Below are 22,251 nucleotides of genomic sequence, written 5' to 3'. Positions count from 1 at the left end.
GAGGCATCACTACAGACCCAGGTTCACTCCCAGGCTGTGTCATTACTGGCCGTGACCAGGAGTCCCATAGGGCAGTGCACAATTGGCCCAGTGTTGTCCGGGTTAGGGGGGGCTTTACATGCTCTAATGACTCCTTGTGACGGTCTGGGTGCCTGAAGGCTGACCCTGGTCATCAGTTAAACTGTTTTTCCTCAAACACATTGCTGCCGCTGGCTTCCAGGTTAAGTGGGTGTTAAGAAGTAGGTCATGTTTTGGAGGACATATGACTCGACCTTCACCTCTCCCAAGCCTGTTGGGGAGTTGCAGCGATGAGACAAGATCAAAAATTGGATAAAATACAACAACAAAAAACACAAAAAAACAAATAGCTTTTACTGGCTGAAACGTGAATACTGTAGATGATATGGAGACACATAGAGGGTCAGTAGACCAGACTAAGATCTCAGATGCCGGTGTTGAGAAGTTCAAGGAGAAGGGTTTTGCAGAGGCGTGAGAACACAGGAGAGAGCAGGACAACATTGACCGTTCTTGTGAAATGGGCTCATTGATTACCAAAGGCTTGATTCGCCACCCACGTTAGTTTTGAATTTTCTCATTGGCAGCATTAGATTGAATGGGGGCATTTGACGTAGTCTTTCATGGCTCACTTAGCTCAGAAACTGTAAAATTATGATCTGTAATGGCTGTTTTTCACATGAAGTATTGTAGAATTCTGATTATTAGAGTAAGAGCTTTGGCATTCAGGCTGCCTTATTCGGGGAAATCACATGGATAGAGAATAGAAATATCACGTAGCAGTAATGCACTTTAGTGTCTAGTTGACCTGGACCGCTGATCATTTCCTATCTACACACTAAATATATTGAGCTGTGCTTTTTAGGTGTTCCTCACAGGTGAATGTCGGCTCTGCTATTGTTTTGACTTATAGCCCCAAATAAGGCCAGAGGGACCTTTAACATCCCCCAGCCCCATATCTCTATACACTTCCCCTCCCGACATCTGTGACTGTGTGACTCATGGCCTGGCAGCTACAGCCTGCGTGTCTGTTAATGGCTCATCATTCTCCCGTCACAGGGCGGTAAATCAGGGTTCATAATTAGGGTATAAATATGCATGCGGTACTCCGAGACAGAGCACAGAGAGGAACGGTCTCATGGGAGGACTGACTTGCATGGCTCCCAGACAGCCATGGGGAAAAACAGGGTGGAGGGATTGAGGGATGGGGGATGCCATGTGGGAGCACTAGGAGTAGAACTAAGGGATTCTCAGACTACACTATACACATACATGCAATGGAAATCATACATGCACCAGACAGACAGATAATCACACTAATTATGAACACACACACTGTATCGCCTAATGAACACACGCTGGCACACAAACAAAGATAAAGTATGATATGACAGTCATCATTACAGTGAACTATACAAACAAACAACGTATAGAGTACACTACTTTACTCGTAGCAAACATGTTCTGTACACAAATGTTTTCAGTTCCCTAACAAAAGCAATCAACATGCTCAGTGCCTGCAACATTGGAGTACAGTTACTGAAAAAACCCTGGGGAACATAAGAAAAAGTAAAAGTTGTAGTTTATGTGATCAAAGGCTACTTATTAGCTGTTCCCATTACATAAACTGGCACATTTAGCCCTTTGCTAACCTCACCGGATGGCCATGATTATATCCAGTTCAAATTTCATATAAGCCAATTCAAATCGTAGTTGGACATGATCCAACATTTGTCCATGGAAGCATCCTTAACAGAAGTCTAACTGCACAACCTGCAATTCACAGTTACTAAAACCAGCCTGGCTCCTGGTTGTGCAAGTTCAAATCCCAGGTGAGATATCGTTTTTTCCTTGAAAATGTAGAATTACATGTATTGTGTTAGTGTGTTGTGAAGGCAAATGCAGCCAAAACCTTGTAAATGAAGATTACAATATATTTAATGAGGAGCTTCTAGCAGATTGACACATAGGCTACTCCTACACATGGGTCTCGTGCTGCTGGTGCTGGAGCAACACGCAGCCACTACTCAGAATGGTGTTCGTTTTCAAAACCTCGAACAGGGGACCTGCGTGGTTCAGGTACCGGTTCTGACTGACATTTTTCGCTTATACATCGATCTATGGACACCGTAGATTTGAAATGGCATGCATTGAGCGATAGCCCTGGTTCCCACGGACACCATAGTATTTTCTGAGCCTGTTTGACATAGGATGGGAAATCTGAAACCACTTGAAGCTGGGATGTCCCTCCTACCATTTCTACCATTTTATTCGCTCTTCCGGCTGTCCATCAACTCCTGGCTGAACACCACGTCAGAGCACATGCCTGCAATCGTTGTATCGTAGCGCAGCAGGGGAGAGAGGGTTCATCACAGTAGCACATTTAGAGATTGATTTATAGGCCTCCTTTATGCTTTCTCTGTAAAAGCACACTGATGCATGTGAAATGGATGAGCAAAAATGTGGGATTTTGTCGTAAACAAGCTTTGTATAAGGCCAAGATTCAATCAGATCAAGCATTAACCGGCATAAGCCGACACAAGCATAGTTTACGTTTTGGCGGTGTCAGAGGTGTAATTGTGTTGGAGCTGTCAAATCGGTGAACAGCTGCTCTGGATCATTGTCACGGAGCCTCACCCGTCCCACTCACGTTAGAATTTCAGAACGAGAAAGTGAAGACTATATAGAACTAATAACGCTCAAATTGAAAATCATCAAACATTACGTCTCACATTCCAGTGTTCAAACTTGTAAACAAGGCTGCATGGGATTTCTCTTAATGCGACTCAGTGCAGCCAATGGCAATGTCTGCTTTAGGTGTAATGCCAGGAGCCGCTTGTGGATTTGACAGCTCTAACACTGTTCCTATTCAAACACCGCCAAGACGACTGCTAGGTGGATCTGAGTGAACAGAGCCCTAAACGTAACGTTAGTGAGTAGCCTAGTCAGGGATGCGGTGATCATGTAATATTGGCATTCTACACTTGATACAGACCAAGTGAAGGGGAACAAAAGTCTCAACCTTGAATTTGGAGGTTTAAACATTCCCCTCTGGTGGCTTGCCTCTAAAGCTAAGCAGGGTTGGTCCTGGTTTGTCCTAGGATGGGAGACCAGATGCTGTTGGAAATGGTGTTGGAAGGCCAGTAGGAGGCAATCTTTGCTCTGGTCAACAACAACAAAAATATCCCAATGCCCCATGGCAGTGATTGGGGACATTATCATATCATAAGAGTAGGGGTGTTAACCCCTGTGTCCTGCCTAAATTCCCAATCTGGCCTTCTTACCATCACGGCCACTTAATCTCCCCAGCTTCCAATTGGCTCATTCATAGCCCCTCTCCCCTGTAACTATTCCCCAGGTCATTGCTGTAAATGAGAATGTGTTCTCAGTCAACTTACCTGGTAAAATAAGGGTTAAATATAACATTACAAAAAAAATTGAGAAAAAGTTTGAGATAGACTGATGCGGAATTGATGCTCTAACTTTTTCTAATGTTCGCAAGTACGCCCCCCCGTGATTTATATCCTATTATGAAAACACAATTATTGTCCTTTCACATTAACACTTAGAGGGAGTGCGCTGAGCAAATGTAAAATACTACATAAATAATTTATAATGTTATGAAGGAAGAGAGAGAGAGGGAGTGAATGTGTGTGTGTGTCACAGAGGGAGGGACTATTTTCTGCCATCGCCTCTTGATTGTACTCTCTCTGGGTGTTTCAGAGACAGTTTTAATAAACATGGTGGGACCTATGCATCGCCTGGAGCCTGGCTGGGACCAGCTCTCTACCGACGCACTGCTCCACAGAGCCCGATATCGCACTCTGTCTAAACGCCATAAATATTTAGCGGGAGGCAGTAGGGGATAGGAGGGAGGGGGTGGAAGGGTGGCCAAGGAAGAGACCAGCACTCCCGGAAATTGAGAGAGATTTGATGGAATGCATCCGACCACCAGCACACACATACGCACACGCAAGGTGATATTGACACAAACCTCATCCACTTTCAGATTTCCTCATTGTCAACAGATAACATCACCATTTAGTTGATTGAATTTCGTAATGGATTTCAACACCTACCCACATTCTCATTCTCGCTCGCTCTCTCTCTCATTTCTGTCTCATATATTTTTTATCATTTATTTCCCTGAGCCTCCATGGGCCACTGAAATGCTCAGTCTGATCATGTGGGCGTTAGAAAACTAATTTGAAAATGAGATTTGATATTTACATACACAGCCCTTATTGGATGGTCTAGAGCCCAACCCGTTAACCGTTAAAAAAAGAAAGGCACATGGTATTCAACCTGTCAGTTGGAGCTGGACCCTGAAAACTACAAACTTCCACAGGTGTGTAGGCTACAGTGTCTTGTCTTTAAAACAAAAGGCATACATAGCATCTTTAATTTGCTATATCATTGTTGTAAAGTTTTCAATAGGTAACCAAAAGATTCAGGACCAGAACAGCCTGTTTGCATGGTGGACCATCCTGGTCTATACCCTGTCTGCCATCTATTCATTGCAGTATGCCCTGATTATCTAAAAGACAGACTATATCTATAATCTTCAGTGTCATCACAAAGTCTATTTCATCATTTGACGAAATAGACTGTGATGATACTGGATTATAACTTGCTTTCAATGGTGCAGCTGTGGTCCTTCTGTAGCTCAGTTGGTAGAGCATGGCGCTTGTAACGCCAGTGTAGTGGGTTCGATCCCCGGGACCACCCATACGTAGAATGTATGCACACATGACTGTAAGTCGCTTTGGATAAAAGCGTCTGCTAAATGGCATATATTATTATTATTATATTATAACTTTTTGATGATTTGAGTGCCCATACCAAATCTTTTCAGCCTTCTCATTAATGTTTGCGTGTGATGGACCATTTTAAGTCCTTAGTGATTTGGACAGAGAGGAACTTGAAGATCTTGACCCGCTCCACTGGAAACCCAACGATTTGGATTGGGGCGTGCTCGCACTGTGTTGTTTTTGTCGAAGGCTGCAATAGAAGCGTCTTTGGGCAGATCACGAGGGCCATTTCTCAACGGAGCACTTCACGGGTACTTCCTGTTTGAGCTTCTGCTTGTAAACAGGAAGCAGGAGTATAGAGTCATGTTCTGATTTGCCAAAGGAGGGATGAGGGAGGGCCTGGTAGGGTTGCTTGTGTGTAGCGTTACAGTAATCTAGGACTTTATCACCCCTAGTGGCGAAGAAGACGTGTTGATGGAAGTTGGGCATTGTGTGTCTTAATGACGTGGAACTATAATCACCGGCAACAAGGAAAGCAGCATCCGGGTGCGTGGTTTCCTGCTTGTTTATAGCCTTGCACAGTTCATTAAGTGCCAGCTTTTTGTTTTTAATTGTCCCAAGGTGTCAGTCATGATAACAAATAAAATCTCTCGGGATGTTGAAGGGTCGACAATTGACCATTAAGTATTCCAAGATGGGTGAACAATGGGTTGACACTTCCTGCGCTTGGGTGAGCACACCACTTGCTGTTGATGAAGAGGCAAGTCCCTCCCCCTCTCGATTTCCCTGAATCCAATGTCCTGTTTGCTCGATGAATGGAGAGTCCGTTGAGTTGCACAGCCATGGGGGGTATCTTGTCCAAAAGCCATTTTCAGAAAAGCAAATCTGCAATCAGAGGTCATCCATTTGAATCTGTACATTGGCCAGTAGAATGGAGGGAAGTGGTAGGCGGTTTTCCCTTCACCTTAATCTCACCAGGGCTTCCCCCACTCCTGCCTCTGTAATGCCAATGTTTCTTCTTGGATAGCCCGGAAATTGGGTCGGAATAACAAAAAGAGTCCAGGGGAGATGAGCCGAGGTTGAAGCCGGGAATTGAGGTTAGTAACTGCATATATAATGTTCAAAGGTTCTTGTCGATTATAAGACATGATAACGGATATATTTTTTTGCAGAAAAAGATAAACGCCAAAAGAATCACAAAATAGCCATAAAGTACGGTGCCATATTCCATAGGAAATGGGGCTATTCATCTATCTGTGATTGGCTGTATAACCAATATAAGACATTGGTAGAGGTATCTGGCCTATAGGAGCTTTGTCAGTTAATGCTGGGGCTGTTCGGGCCTGCTCTGTTCCGGGATGCAGAAAGAAATGGACAGACAAACAAAATATGAACTACAATACATCGGAACCAATTCTATATATCCATACCATCATTTTCTAGATTGAAACAGAATATTCACTGCCCTCTTATACCTTACCTTTTGATTATAGAATGTAGTGACATATAGTTATTGGTGGTAATCCAGTCATTCGGGGCTATGACAGTCTATTGCAAATCAACCTGACAGTACTTTGACAGTAGGTCAATCTGAATGAGGTATGAATTGAAATGATTCAGAAAGGTATCGGGAAGTGATCAGAAGATCACCAGGCAATAATTGTGTATGATCTTCTGTGTGGAAAATATTATAATTGACATTGCTTTCAATGATGTGGTGCTTTTCGCCCCAGTCTGATTATGCCGGGTCCTGTATACTCTCTGTTCTAATGAGCCTTGTGCAGCTTGTGTGCATCAGATTTGTGTTCCTGAGAATCTAATCCTTAGGAAAAGGGTCATAATAGTTTAGCTAGAGCCACATTTGCAGGGGGAAACAGAGGGCACTTTGTTTATCACAACCGCATTTAGGGGCTATCGGAGGTTACATACGTAACCACGGTTCTATGAAGATAGCGACACATTTTCATTTTATTTCGAGCTTCTCTCACGACCGCATTTTCAAATCAGGCGAAACCAAGACTTTGGGAAACGTGGCGAGCCAGTCGGGTTGCCTCCCACAACTTTACAACGTAACACTTCCAGCCTATACTTTCTCTAGTTTAGGGAGTTAGCTAGCAAGGCCCAGCTAGATAGCGTTGACCGAAATTAGGATACTGACGCGATATACAGTATGTTTACCTAGGTACCTGTACATAACAAAGCAATATCAGAATCGTAAATAAAGTTACATATCACGTCAGTATCCTAGCTAATTGTGGTCAAAGCTAGCTAGCGACCTACCTAGATACTAGCCAACGATAGCTCACTTAATCCCAGACGTAGGGGGAAAGTGTGGGAGGCAAAGTCTGCCAAGGCCCGAGAGCAGCGTTTCCCCTTTACGATTCTGTTATTGCTTTTCATGTAGCTAGTAACAGGTAGGTAGCTAAGCAAACTTTAGCTAGCTAGCAGCAGCACCACAATATCATGTACTTTACTTTTAATAATAATAACTAGCTAGAAAAATAATTTAGAAACTTACATCTTGAAAGGTTGCTGCCTCTGCTGGATGCAAGATGTATGAGACAGAACCCTGATGGAGCAGGATGGATGAAGCTGCTAGAAAATCTACTGGCTGGCTAGTGTAGCTAGCTACCTTGTCGAAATGCGCTGTGCATATGCCAAATCAGACAAAGTGATGGAAGACAGTGCAAAGAAACAATTGCTGCTCATACTGCCCAATAAGCCTTTTGTGCAGCGATTATACATTTCTCACTAAGGTCCTCTCGCGCAAATTAGAGACAGTGATGCGCTATTAGCGAGCACCCCACTAACTAGCTAGCCATTTCACACCGGTTACACTTACCCCCCTTTGACCTCCTCCTTTTCTGAAGCAACCAGTGATCCAGGTCACGGCACCAATGTAACAATGTTGCTTCCATCCCTCTCCTCACCCCAACCTGGGCTTGAACCAGGGACCCTAAGCACACATTGACAACAGTCACCCTCAAAGCATCATTACCCATCGCTCCACAAAAGCCGCGGCCCTTGCAGAGCAAGGGAAACAACTACTTCAAGGCCTCAGAGCGAGTGACATCCCCGATTGAAATGCTATTAGGTCTCATCCTGCTAACTAGCTCACCATTTCACACCCGTTAAACAATATTTCTATAATATGTGGTGGCTATTTAATGTTCTTTATTCTGCCCACTCAACTCGACAGCCAGAGGTCGTCAGCTGTCGATGCTGAGAAGGCTTTGAACCAGGTTGAGTGGGAATATCTATTTACAGTCCTAGAGAGATTTGGGTTTGGCCCATCATTCCTTTCCTGGATTAAGATGTACTCTGTTCAGTTCTGTTCGCACCAACAATGTTACCTCCAGTTACTTCCCTCGCCACAGGGGGGGCAGGCAGGGTTGCTGTTTATCCTCTTTCCTATGTGATATGGCTATTGAGCCTCTTGCTATCACCCTGCACGCGGAGGGGAGGATTAAGGGAATACTAAGGGGCGCTATAATTTAGCAGAAGGTATTGGGTATGCCAATTTCCCATTTAAGGTGGAGCATCAGGTATTTACTTATTTGGGGATAAAGGTCACACGCTCATTGAAGACTGTTTGATCATAACTTCAAAACACATCTGGAGCGCACTAAGCACGATTTCATAAGGTGATTGTCTCCTCCAATTCATTAGCAGGTCACATTAATTATGTACAGATGACTGTACTACCTAGGTTTATGTACTTATTTCAAATGATTCCCATTTTTCTGCTAAAGTCGATGTTCAAACTCTTCTTGTGCTCCCCACTGCCCATGAACCTTGGCACCCATGTTTTGAATCCCATTGTCAAGAACTCCCTTAAAATCTGGTCCCAATTCCGAAATCACTTTAGCCTTAAACAAGCAAGCGGCTTTTCTCCATTAACATCTTATCATCTCTTCCCAGTGTCTTAGTTTGACAAGGCACTCCAGTTCTGGCATAGGAATGGTCTGGTGTTATTTTGTGACCTATTTGTTGATAACACATTCGATATTCTGAGGGTTGACCATAATATTCCCAATACCCACTTTTTTTTAGATACCTGCAAACTCGCAGCTTTGCCAAAAAACATTTCCCTTCATTTTCACCCAAGCCCACTAAGTGTCCAGTCGAGAGGTGCTTAGATCTTAACCCGTATCTGAAGGTCACAATCTCCAGATTATATGACATGATACAGAACATTAATCCGCCTTCCTTGGCAAATACAAAATGGGAGCAAGACATGGGTGACGAGCTACCCAATGATATATGGCAACACAGTATTACGCGTATACACACCTCACCAAGGCATGGGCTCATTCAGTTCAACGTTTTGCACAGTCTCCATTACTCAAATATATCCAAATGTTAACCCCAAGTGTTTGAGAGTCCAGCGACTGTGGGACACATGTTTTGGTCATGCCAATCTTTGAGTGGCTTCTGGGACCCCGTTTTTGAGGCATTCTCACACATGTGTAATACAATAGTTAGCCCCAACACGTTCACTGCTATTTTTGGAGTACTTCCCCAGACTAGAATGCTACCACACATCAGGCAAATGCGATGTGTCCTCTTTCACTGGAAGTCTGCAAAGCCGCCCTCCTTTATGCAGTGGGTTAAGGAAGTGATGTCATCTCTGCCCCTGGAGAAGGTTAGGTACACTGTGCTTAGGTCCTGACAGAAGTTTGACTTAACCTGGTCTCCATTAATACAATACGTGGAGAGCCTGTCTTTTACTTAGTGTAACTTGCATATTTTGGTAAGCAGCCATGTCTGTTCTAGTGGCCATATATTGTGCTGGTAAGATTCAATTATGATACCAATTTTATTTAACTTTAACTTTTTAAATTGTTTTTGATTCTATTACTGTTTACGTTTCTGTCCTATTTAATGAATTGTTCTATGTTATCCTTGTATGATGCCTTGGTGGATGGGTGGGTGGTGGTTGGATTGGATTGGAGGTAGGGAGGGAGGGATGGGTGGAGGGACGGGAGGGAGGTGGGGAGGGAGTGTTGGAGGGGTGGGAAGGAGGTGCGGAGGGAGGGATGGATGGATGGGGGAATGAGGGGTTGGTGTTGTACTGTTTTTCTGTATTCATATCTGAAAATCTATAAATAAAGTATCAAAAAAAGAAACAATTGCTGCCTTGTAGCCAGCTACTGCACAATCTCTCTTGCTTTTGGCCATGCATAACTAGCTATCTACCTCTCCTGTGCATGCCAACAAATTCACTGGGTGGGATAGCAGGAGTGGATATGGAGATCAAAGATGAACTCTCATTGGTCTATTACAATCAAACTGCTGAGTGACGTTATGCGGTGGCCAAAACACCAACCCACCTGAAGAGGCTGAAATGACAGGCATTTTTTATTCTGTTTGTTATTTCGACCTCAGTGTGGAAATAGCATTAAAATAAAACGGTTTTAGACGTTTTAGACTGCACTGCTCAATGTCAATGTACTAGTCTAGCGTTGTATGGCTATACAGTGCCTTCGGAAAGTATTCAGACCCCTTGACTTTTTCCACATTTTGTTACGTTACAGCCTTATTCTAAAATGGATTAAATAAATAAAATCCTCAGAAGTCTACACACAATACCCCATAATGACAAAGCAAAAATGTTTTTATAGAAATCTTTGCAAATGTATAAAAAATAATGCACAGAAATACCTTATTTACATAAGTATTCAGACCCTTTGCTATGAGACTCGAAATTGAGCTCAGGTGCATCCTGTTTCCATTGATCATCCTTGAGATGTTTCTACAACTTGATTGGAGTCCACCTGTGGCAAATTTAATTTAATTGACATGATTTGGAAATGCACACACCTGTCTATATGAGGTCCCACAATTGAGAGTGCATGTCAGAGCAAAAACCAAGCCATGAGGTCAAAGGAATTTTCCGTAGACCTCTGAGACAGGATTGGGTCGAGGCACAGATCTGGGGAAGAGTACCAAAACATTTCTGCAGCATTGAAGGTCCCCAAGAACACAGTGGCCTCCATCATTCTTAACTGGAAGAAGTTTGGAACCACCAAGGCCAAATTGAGGAATCCGATGGTCACTCTGACAGAACTCTAGAGTTCCTCTGTGGAGATGGGAGAACCTTCCAGAAGGACAACCATCTCTGCAGCACTCCACCAATCATGCCTTTACGGAAGCCACTCCTCAGTAAAAGGCACATGACACCCCGCTTGGAGTTTGCCAAAAGGCACCTAAAGACTCTCACACCATGAGAAGCAAGATTTTCTGGTGTGATGAAACCAAGATTGAACTCTTTGGCCTGAATGCTAAGCGTCACGTCTGGAGGAAACCTGGCACCATCCCTACTGTGAAGCACGGTGGTGGCAGACTGGGGTGAAGGTTCACCTTCCAACAGGACAACGACCCAAAGCACACTGCAGGAGTGGCTTCGGGACAAGTCTCTGAATGTCCTTGAGTGGCCCAGACAGAGCCCAGACTTGAAACCAATTGAACATCTCTGGAGAGACCTGAAAATAGCTGTTCAGCAACGCTCCCCATCCAACCTGACAGAGCTTGAGATGATCTGCAGGTAAGAATGGCTGAATCTCCCCAAATACAGGTGTGCCAAGCTTGTAGCGTCATACCCAAGAAGACTGGATGCTGTAATCGCTGCCAAATGTGTTTCAACAAAGTACTGAGTAAAGGGTCCGAATAGTTATGTAAATGTATTTCAGTTTTTATTTGTAATACATTTGCAAAAATGTCTAAACCTCTTTCAAATCAAATCAAATAGTATTGGTCACATACACATGGTTAGCAGATGTTAATGCCAGTGTAGCTAAATGCTTGTGCTTCTAGTTCCAACAGTGCAGTAATATATAACAAGTAATCTAACAATTCCACAACAACTACCTAATACACACAAATCTACAGGGATGGAATAAGAATATGCACATATATGGATGAGCAATGGCCGTAGGCAAGATGCAGTAGATGGTATACAATACAGTATATACATATGAGATGAGCATGTAAGATATGTAAACATTATTGAAGTGGCATTATTAAAGTGACTCGTGATCCATTTATTAAAGTGGCCAATGATTTCCAGTCTGTATGTAGGCAGCAACCTCTCTGTGTTAGTGATGGCTGTTTAACAGTCTGATGGCATTGAGATAGAAGAGATTGAAAAACAGCTTCTGTCTCTCGGTCCCAGCTTTGATGCACCTGTACTGACCTCGCCTTCTGGATGGTAGCGGGGTGAACAGGCAGTGGCTCGGGTGGTTGTTGTCCTTGATGATCTTTTTGGCCTTTCCTGGAGGGCACCTATGGGATATTATGTGTAGATTGATGAGGGAGGGAAACTATTTAATACATTTTACAATAAGGATGTAACGTAACAAAATGTGGTAAGCAAGGGGTCTGAATACTTTCCGAATGCACTGTATTTATTATTGAAGTCCATTTGTGCTACAAATGTGCTTTGTTTCTATTCGAGGACTAAGAATTTGTGTTACAGTCCCAAGAGGGCTATTCTATATAGCACTGTAGCCTATGAAAAGTGCCTAAAGCAATGTAAACAAATCTGGATTAAGTGTAGTACGGGGTCATAATCCCTCAACCATGGCCTTCTGCTCAGATATCTAATCTCCATTCGGCGGGATTTTGTAATAATCCTGTGATCGTGTTATGGGATTATATCTCCTCAAATTCCATCAGTGACTTGCTCATTTCTCAAAGTCTCTTAATCTTGGACAATGAAGCCAAGCATGGCATTTTGCCTTCTCAGTGGTTGGCACTGAAGGTAACTGGGGGTGTGCCAGTTTTTTCAAAACCACTTGATCTCCCGAGTGAATTACAAAAGCATGCTCGGATTTACATAACTCATGATAGTATAAAAACACTTTTTTTTTTGCAGCCTCATGAAGGCTGTTACAGTAATTACATGATTATAGATGCAGCCTAACTACTGGATCAAGTCTATCATACAAATTCAAAGGAACATCTCATGGGCTCAGTGACCCATTTGTAAATGTAAGTTGTGTTACTTAATTTTCACTTTGTTACCAAACTTGTATGAGTTCTCCACGGAGTGGAGAATCCCTTATACTTTATGAAGGTAGTCTTTTCATGAAATTAATTTAATTGAAATAGAATAGGCTTCAAAGTACATCAAAAAGAAAAATAGTGATTACTAACAAATCTCCTTTCGTCAGTCATTTAGATATTTTCTTTGTGATATTTTTGTGTGATTTTCTTAGATGTCAGAGAAAGTGAGAGACTGGTTTCCATTCTTGTTCTTGTTGTTCTCATTTATGTAGGCTATAGCACTTTGTTTGCAATACCTTGACTGAATACCAAGGTTATTTCAGAGAAATAGACCGTAATTTCAAGTTATTTTTGACATTTCAGCCCTATTAGTTACACTCTTAGAAATGAAGGTGCTATCTAGAACCTTAAAGGGTTCTTCAGCTGTCTTCATAGGAGAACCTTTCGAAGAACCCCTTTTGGCTGGAACCCAAAGGGTTCTACCTGGAACTTAAAAAGGGTTCTCATGTGTGGACATCCAAAGAACCCTTTTGTAACCCTTTTTATAAGAGCGTAGGCTATGAGATAAATGCCTCTAAAACTGTTTAAGCCTCCATTTCAATGTGATTCCAACTAACATGTAGCATGATGTAACATGATGTAACGTTTCAAAGCCTAATACTGTCAAAGATATATGCTGTCATTATTGTTTGACTCTGCATTAACCCACTATGCCATCAACTAAAAGTGATCAACTCCACACAATACTGTGACTAAAACTGTTTCACAGTCATAATTATTCTAAATAACTCAGGGGGATGTTTATCTTTTCGGTGAGTTGGCCTCCTCAAATTACCACACCTGCAGTTTCAACACAAACACATTTTGGCAATAAATTGAGGCTTAACCATGGAGGCTTGGTAATTGCAATCAAGCCACACACACACACAGCGCTATGAATGTACTTGAAAGAACACCACTGACAGGCTTTGCTGATAATGAATATATTTGAGAATCGTTTATTTGCTCATCCCAGTGTCGGTTGTTAGTTAAAGGATTGCCACAATTAATTAGTTTCCATGATTCTGTCACCCATACCAGGAGGCAGATTTGCCACGCTGTTTTAGGTGTTAGCTGAGCTCCCGGCTGGTCCTTGCCAGATTCTCATTGTTACATAAGGGAAACTATACATTTTGATAGCAATTGTCTTGTTCAGGCTGAAGAAACATAGGTAAGGTACGGTAGGATAGTAATGATGGTCATGTTGGCAAATTGTGATTTGAGTGATCTGTATAGAGAATTAGTGAGGTGTGTGTGTGTGTGTGTGTGTGTGTGTCTTTGTCTGTGTTTGAGTGATCTGTATAGAGAATTAGTGTGTGTGTGTGTGTGTGTGTGTGTGTGTGTGTGTGTGTGTGTGTGTGTGTGTGTGTGTGTGTGTGTGTGTGTGTGTGTGTGTGTCTTTGTCTGTGTCCCTGTGTGCTGTGTGTGTGTGTGTGTGTGTGTGTGTGTGTGTGTGTGTGTGTGTGTCTTTGTCTGTGTCCCTGTGTGCTGTGTGTGTGTGTGCATTGAAAGGGATTGTATAATATCTGTACAATACAATTGTACCTGTGATTACAAAAGTACAATGATTAATGTTTTGCTTCAGCTTGAGATTAAGAATCAGTGGTAGACTTTGTAAGTGCATGTCAACTGTACAAAAGTGATATGCCTGTTGAACTATACGTACAGTTCCTGTTGATACTATGTTCCAGTCTTACTTCTGCTAGCACATGATAGCAATAGGAGGAAGAAGGATTGAGAAACTAACTGCAAATAGCAGTAAGCTGAACTCCACCTAGCAGACACATATTTGTATTAGCAACTATTAATTATGAGCTTATATGGTATTACAGTTAAGGGACATCACCCTGGGCGGAGTGATCAACAGTGGGGGATAGAAAGGGAAAACACCATCGTTTGTACTGAGTGTGTTGCTTGCAAATGACTGTAAGTGTATACTCCGGGTTGCAATCGGGCTTGCAATCCTTATTAAACAAACTAACCTCTGATCAAAGAAGTGTGGTCTCCTGTATAAACAAAGGGCAGAGTTCCCTTAAAGCATTTGTCTGCATGTTTAAACAATAGTCTTTACAGTCCTCTGGCACTACGACAGAATCTTTGTGTGTGTCACTACCTTGACTGGTTACTTCTTCCTGAATATAAGCTAAACCCTGGCCAATACACCACCCACTACGGTAACTGCATTCATTCATTGCCTGTGAGCCATCCCTACACAGAACAAAATACATGACTCACCACTATCTTCATTATAGTGCATTATGATGTGTTCCTGCCACACACATGAAAACCTATCTCATAAGCCTTGCGAAAGGGAGGGGAACAAGTGAAATTTAAATATCAACCGCTACTGGCCTTTTAACCATTTGGGAAACAGAAAGCCCTCAGCTCTGACACCTGCTGCCGTTCAAATAGCATGTTGGCTGGAAACCAAGGTAGTATGTGGGATCTAATAGCAGGGAAATAATTATTTGAAAGGCTTCTGGGGGATTGGTAATCAATTAGAAATGAGTGATTCTACCCTCGGTTTTAAGCCATCCTAAAACCCACCATCCATTATATTCAGCAATGACGCAAATGCCAAACCCTGCCTTTTCTCCAGTGGGAGGAAATTTTGGCTTTTTACTTCCAGACCTTTCCGTCTTTGGAGAGGAGTGGCGCTCTTGTATCAGGCAATTACTCTAAAAGCCTGGAAATCAAAGTGACAGAGTGTGACCTAGTCGAACAAGACACCGAAGAGTAAAGTACGAAAGAGACAGACAATAAATGTCATATCAGGCTGTATTGCGGAAACCTACGACAGTTGACCTTGTTTACCTGTTAGAGCATCATTATCTAACTTGTTTCACGTGCTCATATTGTCTCCTCACATTGAAACTGGAGACCGGGTGGGTTTGAGCCACAACAGTCTCTGTATCCATTCTAATGAAGTCGAGGGTGTTCTGCTCTCTCCTGACCACTGGCCTGACCCAGGCTAACAATACGCAAAGAAGCTTAGAGAGCCTGTCTCCCTGCACGTTAACGACTTCCATCGCGCCCGCAATTAAACTGTCATTACCTTCACAATTTGCATTTCTATTGCTGTTTTTACTGCCTTGCTTTGCCAGGCACTCCAGTAGACTGTAATTATAAAACAACACGAACAACAAAAAGGGGCCACACTGTTTTGTCTCCCACTTATTAGTTCAAATAAATAACATTTGAATGCAACTCAATAGGGTTTTAGTTCACTTTGAGTATTCTGCAGTACACAATCCAACAATGTCCATACCCATATAATGTCACAAGCAGCAGTAAGCACCACCGGACTATACACCTACTTGCACACAGGGCTGTAATGATTACGTACTGTAATTTAACATCTAATGCCTACTTGGAATGGAATGCCCTGCTAGGATAAAACCAGATATCAGTCCATCCACACAAACCTATGGGTTTCTGGGAGATGGTAGGCATGCTATCCCTAAGAGTGTAGTATGTGGTGGTCCTTTCTCCTTTGTTTCACTTTGTCTCAATGTCATATTTTAATTTTAATAATATATGTTTAGAGGAAGATATACTGAATGCGTATCTTTATATACAAATTATATCTTTATATTCAAATTCTATCCTGTTTTGTGATTAGGCACCTTCTGAGATAATATGATAACATTCAAAGAAGGACAAATACGCCTCCAACTCAATTATCAAGTTTGGTGAAGAAGGCGCAATAGCGCCTCTTTAACCTCAGGAGGCTGAAAAAACGTGGCTTTTCACTTAAAAACCTCTTGGGCTGTATCCCCGCAAGGTACGGCAACTGCACCGTCCACAAACGCAGGGCTCTACAGAAGGTGGGGCGGTCTGCGCAACGCATCACTGGGGGCAAACTACCTGCCCTCCAGGACACCTACAGCACCCGATGTCACAGGAAGGCCAAAAAGATCCTCAAGGACAACAACCACCTGAGCCACTGCCTGTTCAACCCGCTATCATCCAGAAGTCGAGGTCAGTACAGGTGCATCGAAGCTGGGACCGAGAGTCTGAAAAACAGCTTCTATCTCAAGGCCATCAGACTGTTAAACAGCCATCACTAGCACAGAGAGGCTTTAATAATGCCACTTTAATTAATGTTTGCACTGTCGAAACTGGAAGCACAAGTATTTCGCTACACTCGCAATAACATCTGCTAACCATGTGTGTGTGACCAATACAATTTGATTTGATTTGAAGTACGAGAAAGAGCACCCTTGTGAGGCCCCTGTGTTGAGGATAAGCGAAGTGGAGGCGTTGTTTCCTACCTTCACCACCAGGGGAAAGGCCTTCAGGAAGTCCAGGACCCAATTACACAGGGCGGGGTTCAGACCCAGGGCCCCAAGATTGGAGGGTACTATGGTGTTGAATGCTGAGCTATAGTCAATGAAAAGCATTCTTACATAGGTATTCCTCTTGTCCAGATGGGACAGGGCAGTGTACAGTGCGATGGCGATTGCATCGCATTAGGATCTATTGGGGCGGTAAGCAAATTTAAGTGGTTATAGGGTGTCAGGTAAGTTAGAGGTGATATGATCCTTAACTAGCCTCTCAAAGCACTTCATGATGACAGAAGTGAGTGCTACCGGGCGATAGTCATTTAGTTCTGTTACCTTCGCTTTCTTGGATACAGGAACAATGGTGGACAGGAACAATGGTGGACATTTTGAGGCAAATGTGGGGACAGCAGACTGAGATATGGAGAGATTTAATATGTCTGTAATCACACCTGCCAGCTGGTCTGTGCGTGCTCTGAGGATGCGACTAGGGATATCGTCTGGGCCGGTAGCCTTGCAAGGCTTAAATGTCTTACTCATGTCGGCCAAGGAGAAGGAGAGCCCACAGTCCTTGGTTGCGGGCGTCGGTGGCACTGTGTTATCCTCAAAGCGGGCGAAGAAGGTGTTTAGCTTGCCCGGGAGCAAGACCTCTGTGTCTGGATTTCCCTTTGTGGTCCGTGATTGTTAGTAGACCCTGCCCCATATGTCTCGTGTCTGATCCATAGAATTGCGACTCCACTTTGTCTCTGTGCTGACGTTTTTCCTGTTTGATTGCCTTACGGAGGGAATAACTACACTGCCCACTTCACAGTGGGTACAACACATCCTATACACTTCCTGATGAACTCAGTCACCATATCTGTGTACTCATCGATGTACATTCTCAGAGGCTACCCATATCCCAGTCCGCGGGATCAAAACAATCTTGAAGCATGGATTCCGATTGTGTTGCACCATTCGGGTTGGTGTTACTAGTTAAAATTCAAGGCAAATTATTCCAATCTTACTGTAAACAACTTGACCAGGCCCAAAGTTATTAAAAACTGTGAACAAAACAATTGCACATTAATAAAGGTAATTATGGCTTCAGCAACTTGACCCAGCACTGAAATTTGAGCAGTGAGATTAAAGGGATATTTTTTAATTTTGGCAATGCAGCCCTTTTATCTACTTCGTCAGAGTCGGATGAACTCATGCATACCATTTTTATGTTTTTGCATCCATTATGAAGGAAGTTAGAGGTAGCTTTGCGAACTAATGCTAACTCGCTTTAGCGCAATGACTGGAAGTCTATGGTATCTACGAGCATGCTAGAAGTTACCATAGACTTTCAGTCATTGCACTAACGCTAGCTAGCAACTTCCTTCAAACTGCACGCAGCGACATAACAATTGTACCCATACGTTCAACTGACTCTGGTGAAGCAAATAAAGGGTGCAATTGAAGTAGATAAAGGGCATAAAATTATGAAGTATCCCTTTAATTTCTCCCCCCTTGTCTCTGCTTGTTCCAGGTTGAAGCACATCCCACCCAGACACCCGGCAGATGTAAATAACGTGTTGTAAACCTCCCAGCCACCAGGATAATGAGCATATCACGGAATATTATTCAGTATTGTGCAACATCACAATGTTGCATAGAAATAGATTTACCCATGTTATTGTTTATCATGCAGATTTGTCAGGACATTGTAATTTATGAAGCTAATTCTAAAATATATAAGTTATTTCTGTCCCAGGTAATTGCACTGTGTACAAGTATTTTATTTAGACCACAATTAGTTGAATTAAGTTTTAGTGAAGGGTTGGAACAAAAATCTATTAACTCCCGTCCTGTCTAACTGTGGCTGTCATGACTAAATTTGCCTCGTACTGAACAAGCGTATTAATGTTCGAGGTTAATCTCCTTGATATCCCTCACTTGGGAATTACTTATTTTGTACAATGGACTGTGTATAAGGACTCATCCACAGATACAGGAAAACAAATACTTTTTAAACATTTACTGTGTTGATGTATCCACATGTTTCTAGTTTTGAGGCTTGAGCATCTGGTGACTGCAGTTCATCTGTCTAATCCCCTAATCCCCCCTGCAAAGGGGGGAGAAATGTATCAATAATATTACAATGCTGCATTAATTTAATTTAATATACCGTATATTCCTGTTTGATATGCATTTACAGTATGTAAGAGATAAATGCCAACTTTCTGAGTTTATCCCGCTACTACCCCAGTTGTCAAAGAAAACAATACTCAAGCACAAATTTCCTAGTAGAAATAAAAGCATTTAAATGTAATTTTCATTTTTGTAAGCAAATTCATAATTTCTCATCTTTTGGTTGCTAAAGACACCCAGCTGTTCATGCAATTAGTTGTATATTAATGGACACAACCCAGTTGCTCATTCTGCAGTACAAGTCAAACGTTTGGACACACCTACTCATTCAAGGTTTTTCTTTATTTTTACTATTTTCTACATTGTAAAATAATAGTGAACACATCAAAACTATGAAATAACACAAATGGAATCATGTAGTAACCAAAAAAGTGTTAAACACATACAAAATGTATCTTATTTAGATTCTTCAAAGTAGCCACCCTTTGCCTTGGTGACAGCTTTGCACACCCTTGGCATTCTCTCAACCAGCTTCACCTGGAATGCTTTTCCAACAGTCTTGAAGGAGTTCCAACATATGCTAAGCACTTGTTGGCTGGTTTTCCTTCACTCCATGGTCCAACTCATCCCAAATAATCTCAATTGGGTTGAAGTCGGGTGATTGTGGAGGCCAGGTCATCTGATGCAGCACTCCATCACTCTCCATCTTGGTCAAATAGCCCTTACACAGCCTGGAGGTGTGTTGCGTCAAATACAAATGGTAGTCCCGCTATGCGCAAACCAGATGGGATGGTGTATCGCTGCAGAATTCTGATAGCCATGCTGGTTAAGTGTGCCTTGAATTCTAAATAAATCACAGACAGTGTCACCAGCAAAGCACCCCCACACCTCCTCCTCGATGCTTCAAGGTGGGAACCACACATGCAGAGCCCATCTGTTCACCTACTCTGCGTCTCACAAAGACATGGCGGTTGGAACCAAAAATGTCAAATTTGGACTCATCAGACCAAAGGACAGATGATAGTTAATAATTCATTTGCAAATAAATTCATAAAAAATCCTACAATGTGATTTTTTTGCCTCATTTTGTCTGTCATAGTTAAAGTGTACATATGATGAAAATTACAGGCCTCTCTCATCCTTTTAAGTGGGAGAACTTGCACAATTGGTGGCTGACTAAATACTTTTTTGTCCCACTGTATTTGGGCTGCAATTTCTGAGGCTGGTAACTCCAATTAACTTTTTCTCTGCAACAGAGGTAACTCTGGGTCTTCCTTTCCTGTGGCGTTCCTCATGAGAGCCGGTTTCATCATAGCCCTTGATGGTTTTTGCGACTGCACTTGAAGAAACTTTTGACTGACCTTCATGTCTTAAAGAAATTATGGACTGTCATTTCTCTTTGCTTATTTGAGCTGTTCTTGACATAATATGGTATATGGTCTCGGTTTTTACCAAATAGGGCTATCTTCTGTATACCACCCCTACCTTGTCGAAATCACAACTGATTAGCTCAAACGCATTAAGAAGGAAAGGAATTCCAGAAATGAACTTTTAACAAGGCACACCTGTTAACTGAAACGCATTCCAGGTGTCTACCTCATGAAGCTGGTTGAGAGAATGCCAAGAGTGGGAAAAGCTGCCATCAAGCAAAGGGTGGCTACTTTGAAGAATCTCAAATATAAAATCTAAATGTTTTATGTGTTTAACACCTTATTGCTTGCTACATGATTCCTTATGTGTTATTTCATAGTTTTGATGTCTTCACTAGTATTCTACAATGTAGAAAATAGTAAAAAATAATGAAAAACCCTGGAATTAGTAGGTTTGTCAAACTTTTGACTGGTAGTGTATATGTTCAGTTCCCATGCTCGCTGGCAACGTTCTTATCCCTTGTTTGCTAGCTAGCCAACTAGCTACGGCAAACACAGTCGCGACATCTGCAGCCAGAATAACAGCAAAGTAGCTGCATTTGCGTTTGTTTAAGCCGTTTTAGATTGACATTCATTTGGATATATTCAAATGAATGATGACACCCGATTTTGCCTCGCGTGGCTAGACACTCAACACTGTTCCCTGTAAGGAGATCGCATTGCATATCCAACACTAGGCTAGAAGCTACCATAGCTAAATAGTTTGTTGCTAGCAAACCTGCCAATAGATGACAACTGACTTCAAAGATATCAGTTGCTGAAAACAGCTGGTCAAACTACATGTGGGAGGATTTGACAGCATAGCGCCACTTGCGTCATGGCTGCAACAGTAGGGTTCGGATAAATGAATGTTCGTCACTAACCACCTTAGGTCATCAGATGCTCCAACAAAAAGAAGTCTCTGCAAACACAAATCAATGCTGGAAGTTTTTCCCTAGTTGAACCTACGTTTACTATGTATCCAATTTTGGTTTGTGTGGTTGTTGGTTTAGCTTTCTCTAACAAGTACGGTCTGCAAGTGCAGCTGCATATTGGGTCATGATTGCAAGGTGTCCCGATATCTTTTCCAACTGTCCCATTATCTGGTTTTAATGCCCATTCTAGAATGCCCTTATAGCCAATCAGAAATAAGTATTTAACAATGCTGTGATATAAATAATTATATCGGACATCTTATCCTTTATCACATACCTGTATTTGTTTTGCATCCAATGCATTTAGCTCACATTAAGATGAAGCCTAGGCCTTCTAATCTAGTTAGACTGCGTCATACCACCTTTCAAAATGAGTTATCAACGAATATAAAACCATGTTATCTTGAACATCGGTGTCATTTAATAATATGCACGAGTGTGATCGTTGTATGAATTAATCACAACGCAAGCCTGCTCATTAGAAAGAAGAAAAAAACGTTAGTTCTAATGCAATATTAGCTTCACAGAGAAACACCCCTATTATTGCTATTAACGAAGTGTCAAAACGCTGGGCACTAACTGGCGATGCCCGGAGCTGAAGCATTGCTGCTCAGTCCACTGCTCTATGGCAGTTCACAATGCTCTAAGCAAGCCGTCAGACTACCTGATGATACTTGATAGTATGAGGTCAGTTGGT

The sequence above is a fragment of the Oncorhynchus keta genome, chromosome 19, assembly GCF_023373465.1.
Source record: "Oncorhynchus keta strain PuntledgeMale-10-30-2019 chromosome 19, Oket_V2, whole genome shotgun sequence".
Classification (NCBI taxonomy): domain Eukaryota; kingdom Metazoa; phylum Chordata; class Actinopteri; order Salmoniformes; family Salmonidae; genus Oncorhynchus; species Oncorhynchus keta.
This window is presented reverse-complemented; position numbering follows the sequence as displayed.